The sequence below is a fragment of the Puma concolor genome, chromosome B3 (assembly GCF_028749965.1).
Source record: "Puma concolor isolate L17-30 chromosome B3, mPumCon1.1.hap2, whole genome shotgun sequence".
NCBI lineage: Eukaryota > Metazoa > Chordata > Mammalia > Carnivora > Felidae > Puma > Puma concolor.
Window position 1 is genome coordinate 18,187,386 of NC_141672.1, and position 6,910 is coordinate 18,194,295.

The 6,910-nt window shown below is 38.8% G+C and overlaps 1 long non-coding RNA gene across 1 annotated transcript in view; it reads right to left on the reverse strand.

Moving 5' to 3' along the window:
- The window catches only part of LOC147579786 (uncharacterized), a 494,570-nt gene that overhangs the window by 99,853 nt on the left and 387,807 nt on the right, over nucleotides 1-6,910 (reverse strand). The gene's annotated exons all lie outside the window — the stretch shown is intronic.

The following is a 6,910-nucleotide window of genomic DNA, read 5'->3' on the forward strand; positions in this document are numbered from 1 at the left end:
GGGGGAAAGTTCAACACTAGAACACTCTTTGGATGTACTGTATTTTTATTTGATTATGACCAGGATTCATTTTCATTTAATTTGCCAATATGCCTCTCAGTGTTTTATTCTTAGGTAAACAAGTGACTGTAGACATGTTGAGTCAATTACTCCTATTTTGTTCCTAAATTGGCATTAATATAGTAGCCGGATGGAAATGGTCTCATGCTTGCTGACACATTATTAATGACCGGTGAGGCAAAAAATATTGCCGTAGCTATATTTATTTGTTTCTATGCTTGAGACCGATGGGCTTGATCAGTCTCATGTTGCATGTTGTTTTTCCTTTTTGGAACCCACTGTCAGCATCCTTTTACTGATAGCAAAGTCAGCTTCACATCTCCCAGATCTATTGGAGGCTGAGTCAGGGCACAGATAAAACACTTTTTAATGCCTTTGCTCCCGTTTCGGATTTCCACTAACAATGCTTCATACTTTGGGACAACATTCTAACTACAGCACACTGTAACTTTTTTTTTTTTTTTTTGATGGGATATATTCCATCAACAGGCCATATCACATCTTCATGAAACTTAATGGTCAAGTACCTGATGATCACCTAAAATAGCCTTAAATGCTTAAGACTAAAATTTCAGTATTGAAGTTAAGACTCAAGCTCTATGGCTATAAGATCTGAGATTTAGTCACAACTGTTCCACTTCATCAATGAGTTAACTTGGGCACATTACTGAATTAATTAGGCACATTGCTTAAACTTTATGTAAGATTTTTCGTCTCTAAAATGAGGGTGGTTCAGTACCAAATGAGATGTCAGTCTATATCATCAAATCAAGCTGCATGTTCCCTCTACTTGAACCTAATCCTTTGCTTACAGTAATCAGAATCTTATCTGGTTCTCAGCTTCAAGCTCTTACTACAACAAATCGCCCCTTTACTCAAGTAACATTTGGAGTCTATGCCTCATTTTCACATATTTTCCTCCTGGGAGTGTGATCCTATGTTGCCTCCCCTGTATTACTAAAGATTCCAGTTCTGGGTGCTGTTCCTAAGAGTGTTGCATGCAAATCAGTGTTGCTGAGTGTGCTACCTAGGGCAGCCCCCACCTCTGTTTAGATCCTCCCAAGTCTTTCACAACCACCATCTACCTATTCATGTATATTTATTATCATCTATATTTATTACTGGCTTTGTGGATCCTTAAAAGCAGAATGTACATTTCAAGGCACTTACCAATTAAAGCATCTATTGTCAATCCTTTCTTTTTTTTTATATTAAATATAATTTATTGTCAAATTGGTTTCCATACAACACCCAGTGCTCATCCCAACGGGTGCCCTCCTCGATGCCCATCACCCACTTTCCCCTCTCCCCCACCCTCCCATAAACCCTCAGTTTGCTCTCAGTATTTAAGAGTCACTTATGGTTTGCCTCCCTCCTTCTCTGTAACTTTTTTTTCCCCTTTCCCCTCCCCCATGGTCTTCTGTTAAGTTTCTCAGGATCCACATATGAGTGAAAACATATGGTATCTGTCTTTCTCTGACTGACTTATTTCACTCAGCATAATACCCTCCAGTTCCATCCACGTTGCTACAAATGGCCAGATTTCATTCTCATTGCCAAGTAGTATTCCCTTGTATATATAAAGCACATCTTTATCCATTTGTCAGCTGATGGACATTTAGGCTCTTTCCATAATTTGGCTATTGTTGAAAGCGCTGCTATAAACATTGGGGTACAAGTGCCCCTGTGCCTCAGCACTCCTGTATCCCTTGGGTAAATTCCTAGTAGCGCTATTGTTGGGTCAATCATTTCTAATACATGTTCAGGTTTAAAACCCCAGCATTGTTTTAAATGACTTATAAAGGTATTGTCTCATGTGACTCTGTGAAGTGTTCCCATTTTTATTTATTATCCCCATTTTTCAGATAGGAATGCTGAATCACGGTAGGTAGAGGAGCCAGGATTTAGAATTTAAAACTCTGACTCCTGAGGTCATACTCTTCACCATTCTGTGTCCCTGTGGCCATGAAACTAACTGCCTCCAACTCAGGACTCCTGCAGACTTCCCATTTCCAGACTCCTTGAGTGTTTCCCAGATCTCCGGTTGAAATACTCTCTGAAGTATAACTAATACTTTTGTGCTTCTTTGCAGAATCTGACTGAGGTTGATGCTCTGTGTCACTTGGCTTCTTCCTCTTCACTATCCTGATTCTGAACTCTTGTGGGTCTCTCCCAGAGCATTTCCTTAGTAAATCACTTGCACACAATCCTCATCTCAGGCTCTGCTTATGATACGGTAAACACAAACTTAGCACAAATAATTAATAATTAGAGAGGACTTTTGAGGGAAAATAGAGAAAATGATTTATGAAGAAGACAGCAAACAATCATATGATTTCGACCCCAAATATTTCATGATGAAGATATTCCATTTTCCTTGTTGCATCTAAGAGAAATTAACAATAATTCATTAATAATATCAAAAACCCATTTAGTGTTCAAATTTCCACTGTCTCATTATGTTTATTCATTTTTATGTGTTTGAATCAGAGCCCACATAAAATTCAAATAATGTAATTTGTTGATGTTTCTTTAAGTTTCTTTTGTAAGTTCTGCCCAACTTATTTATCCTTGTGATTTATTTGCTGGAGATAAGGTTGTTTGTCCTGTTACATTCCCCACAGTCTGCACGGTGTTGATTATATTTCCATGGCACAGATTAATATATTCCTCTGTAAATTGCTAACTGTTTATAGAGGTCTGATCTGATTCATTTTTGTTTCTTCTGGCAAGGCTGCTTCGCTGGTAGGTGGTACGTCCTTCTATCGGAAAACACATAATGTCTACTTTTTTGTGTGTTCACAATTGTTGATAATCAGTACCTAGATTCATTTATTCAAACAGAAGTTTCAAAATGATAATTCTATTTTTTATAATGTCTTCTTTATCAGATTAAAATCTCTATAAAGGGGGAAAAAAACCTTCATCTCATACCTGGTTTACTAGTTTTCTACTTATTATCAAAAAGGTCATAGAAATGCCTAATCTTTCATTTGCCAGTTTCAAAATAATGAGTTTGAGTTTTTATACAATCTCCCAGTGATGACCAGTGTGTTTTCTTTGCTCATTTTGTGTTTGTTATGAATTTATGTATTTAATCATTCTTAATGTATTTCATCCATAGCATTTGCTATTCTTAGCAATGTTCAAATTATCTTATCTTTGACCAGTGAGACTGTCTTCAAATCGACTCTCAGGTACTTTTGGATAACATGCTTAATTTCTGATAATACAAGATGTTCCAGGTACATTTCCTGCCCCAGACTTGTAATCACCTATTTCTCTAAGACACCCTGTCTCTTTTCCAGGTACATGTAACTTAAACCCTCTCATGAGTTGCTCCCATTCTCCTAAAAATGAATAATCTCCTCTTAAAGGTAATGGATGACCCTACAGTTTTAATCCAGTGGCTCTCCCTTAGCCATTCTCTAGGATTTCCTTTACAATTTTCTCCTTTGGAACTTTTTAATTTTGACACTCCACTTTTTTTTTTCTCTAACTATTTCTTAATTATACTCCGTTACACTATTTTTTGTTAATCTCTTTCTCTTTTCGCTCACTAAGCATAAGTGAATTATACACATACACATATGTGACATGTATTTATATATCCCCTAAAGGAAGTAAATAGGAATTGCTGATATCTCTGGGTATTGAAGGGAGGGCTCAGTTCTTTTAACAAGTATGCAATAGGCATTGAGAACATACTATATACCAGCAATAAATTAGTGAATAAAACAGAGGTTGTGTTTGAGTGTCAGAAGACAGAGAATTAAGCAAAAGAAATACACGTATATACGGTTGGTAATTGCCATACAGAAAATTATAGTTTTAGAAATGGACTTCAAGGACCCAGGTGGACAGTAAGCTCAGAAGGCCTCTCTGAAATGCTGAAATCTGAAATCTCACCTGAGGAGGTGCTGGAGCATGCATATACCTATGTAGAGGAGAGCATGCTGGGGAGAGGAAATAGCAAGTACAAAGGCCCTGAGGAAGATGTGTGCCTTGCACGTTGGAGATGCAGTGAGAAGTCACCTGTGGCTTGAGATAAATGAACTCAGGAAGAGTTGGATTTAAGACCAGAACAGCAAGGAGTGGGGGAAGCAGAACATATAGCACCTGCCCTATAAACCATGAGAACTTTGGCTTCTACTGAGTGAGTGAGAACTCTCTGAGGTCATTGAGCAGACAAGTGATGTAATGTAACTTAACAAATCGAAGGGATCTCTTGGGCTGACATGTGGCAAGTAGACTGTAAAGGAGCAAAAGGAGTAGCAGGGGGACTTGTTAGCAGTTATTGCAATAATCTCGGCCAAAGAGCAGAGCATTAGCAGTGCTGGTGGTTAAGAAGTAGAGAGATTTGCCTAATTGAGAACTCATTCCCTGCCAACACCAGAACCTGGCATGTTGCCCTGATGTGCCAGTGGGAGCCAATTACACTGTGTCCAGGAGGCACTACATTTTATTCTTTCCAATTAACCCATTCTTGTGTCCTCACACAAGCTGTATTCTGATGAATACAGACATGCCCACCTTAGAGAGTTCTGACCACAACTCTGTAATCACCATTTGGATGCACCAGAATACAACACATCTCATGCCATAAGCAAGCTGCAGTCTATAGACATAATTTTTTCGGCTGCAGCTGCTAATGACCTACCTGATGGCCACCCAGCTCAACTTGTCCTTCAGATGTACATTCAAGATTCTCTCTTCCTCATTCCTCCTGCAATCCCTCAACAATTAGGAACTTCTACATCTTATTCCTCATCTTTGATACTTTCAATCTGTTCGTTCAGAAATTCAGAACATAGAACTTTGCATTAGAAACTGCCAGATTACTCTTTATCATCTCATTCTGGATTGCAGAGAAAATGGTTCAAAATTACTTTTTTTTTAATATATGAAATTTATTGTCAAATTGGTTTCCATACAACACCCAGTGCTCCGTCCAAAAGGTGCCCTCCTCAATACCCATGACCTACACTTCCACCCCCCATCAACCCTCAGTTTGTTCTCAGTTTTTAAGAGTCTCTTATGCTTTGGCTCTCTCCCACTCTAACCTCTTTTTTTTTTCCTTCCCCTCCCCCATGGGTTTCTGTTAAGTTTCTCAGGATCCACATAAGAGTGAAAACATATGGTATCTGTCTTTCTCTGTATGGCTTATTTCACTTAGCATCACACTCTCCAGTTGCATCCATGTTGCTACAAAGGGCCATATTTCATTCATTCTCATTGCCATGTAGTACTCCATTGTGTATATAAACCACAATTTCTTTATCCATTCATCAGTTGATGGACATTTAGGCCATAATTTGGCTATTGTTGAGAGTGCTGCTATAAACATTGGGGTACAAGTGCCCCTATGCATCAGTACTCTTGTATCCCTTGGGTAAATTCCTAGCGGTGCTACTGCTGGGTCATAGGGTAGGTCTATTTTTAATTTTTTGAGGAACCTCCACACTGTTTTCCAGAGTGGCTGCACCAGTTTGCATTCCCACCAACAGTGCAAGAGGGTTCACATTTCTCCACATCCTCTCCAGCATCTATAGTCGAAAATGTTTCAAAATTAGACTAAAGCTTATGAGTAAAGTACAAGTAATGTCATGAATACCAGGGTCATATGATGACTTTTATTATTCTATCTCCTCAACCTTGGCTTAAGAGTCCTTAAATTGGACCAATTGGGCAGGAATTCTAGAAAATAATTTCCCAGGAGAAATAGCAAACTAATAAACAAAGGTGGTTTGCCTTCAGATGATTACTGAAAAGGTACAAATCATCTATTATCACCCTGAAATGAAACCCACCAATTCAAAATAATAATAATAATAATAATAATAATAATATAAGAAAAAGACTGACATAAAGAGTTGTCAAGAATAGTTTTTATCTGAAGTGAGTAGTTCTCAGACATCTTAAATAAGTCCATAAAACTGATAATAAAACAAAACATATACGCACACACACACTCACATACATTCAGGTAAATGATATAAAATACTGTTATTGAAAAGCATGTACTAGGGCTGCCTCAGTGGCTCAGCTGGTATTTGTTGACTCTTGGTTTTGGCTCAGGTCATGATCTCGCAGTTTCATGGGTTCAAGCCCCACGTTGGGGTCCATGCTGACAGCAGGGAGCCTGCTTATGATTCTCTCTCTCCCTTTATCTCTGCCCCTCCCCTACTCGCACTGTCTCTGTCTCTCAAAGAAGAAAAGCATGTACTCAGTAGTTTTGGTGATTCAACCACCATAAGCTCATTCTACCTCTAATGCAGATGGAAGGAAAGCAGGGACCCACATATACCCTTGTCTACCTTGAACTCTGAAGTCATAGATCTTAAAAGGTGATGTATTCTGGTTCAGAAAATCCCAGATCCTGACTCATTTTATTTCTCCATATTCCTGACTGCATGTATAGGGCAGGAAAGAATGTTAACTCTTGTGATAACCAAGCCTGGGTCAGAGAAGAGAGGGGAACAGAGTAAAGATTATTGATAGAGAGTTATGTAGGATAATAAAGCAGCCAGCTCTATGGAAGTGTGGGAAGTCAATCATCTTGACCTAGTATTATTCAGTCTGCCTTTTGTCTTATTGGCCTGTATGTTCTTTGAATGAAGTGGGCATCTAATGTAGTCTGAGAACTACTCCCTGCTTCTGCCATACAAAGTGTTTTTGCAGTTTGGACAGCTAACCATGGTCCTGAGAATGCAGGTGCAACAGAACAGTGGTGCCACACAATTTGGATTAAATCCCCTGATTAGTGAGGCTTTCACAGTGACCCTTGTGTTTCCCAATATTAGATCATGACCTGAACAGCCCTTTGGTGAGGCTGCAATGGCCAGTCCAC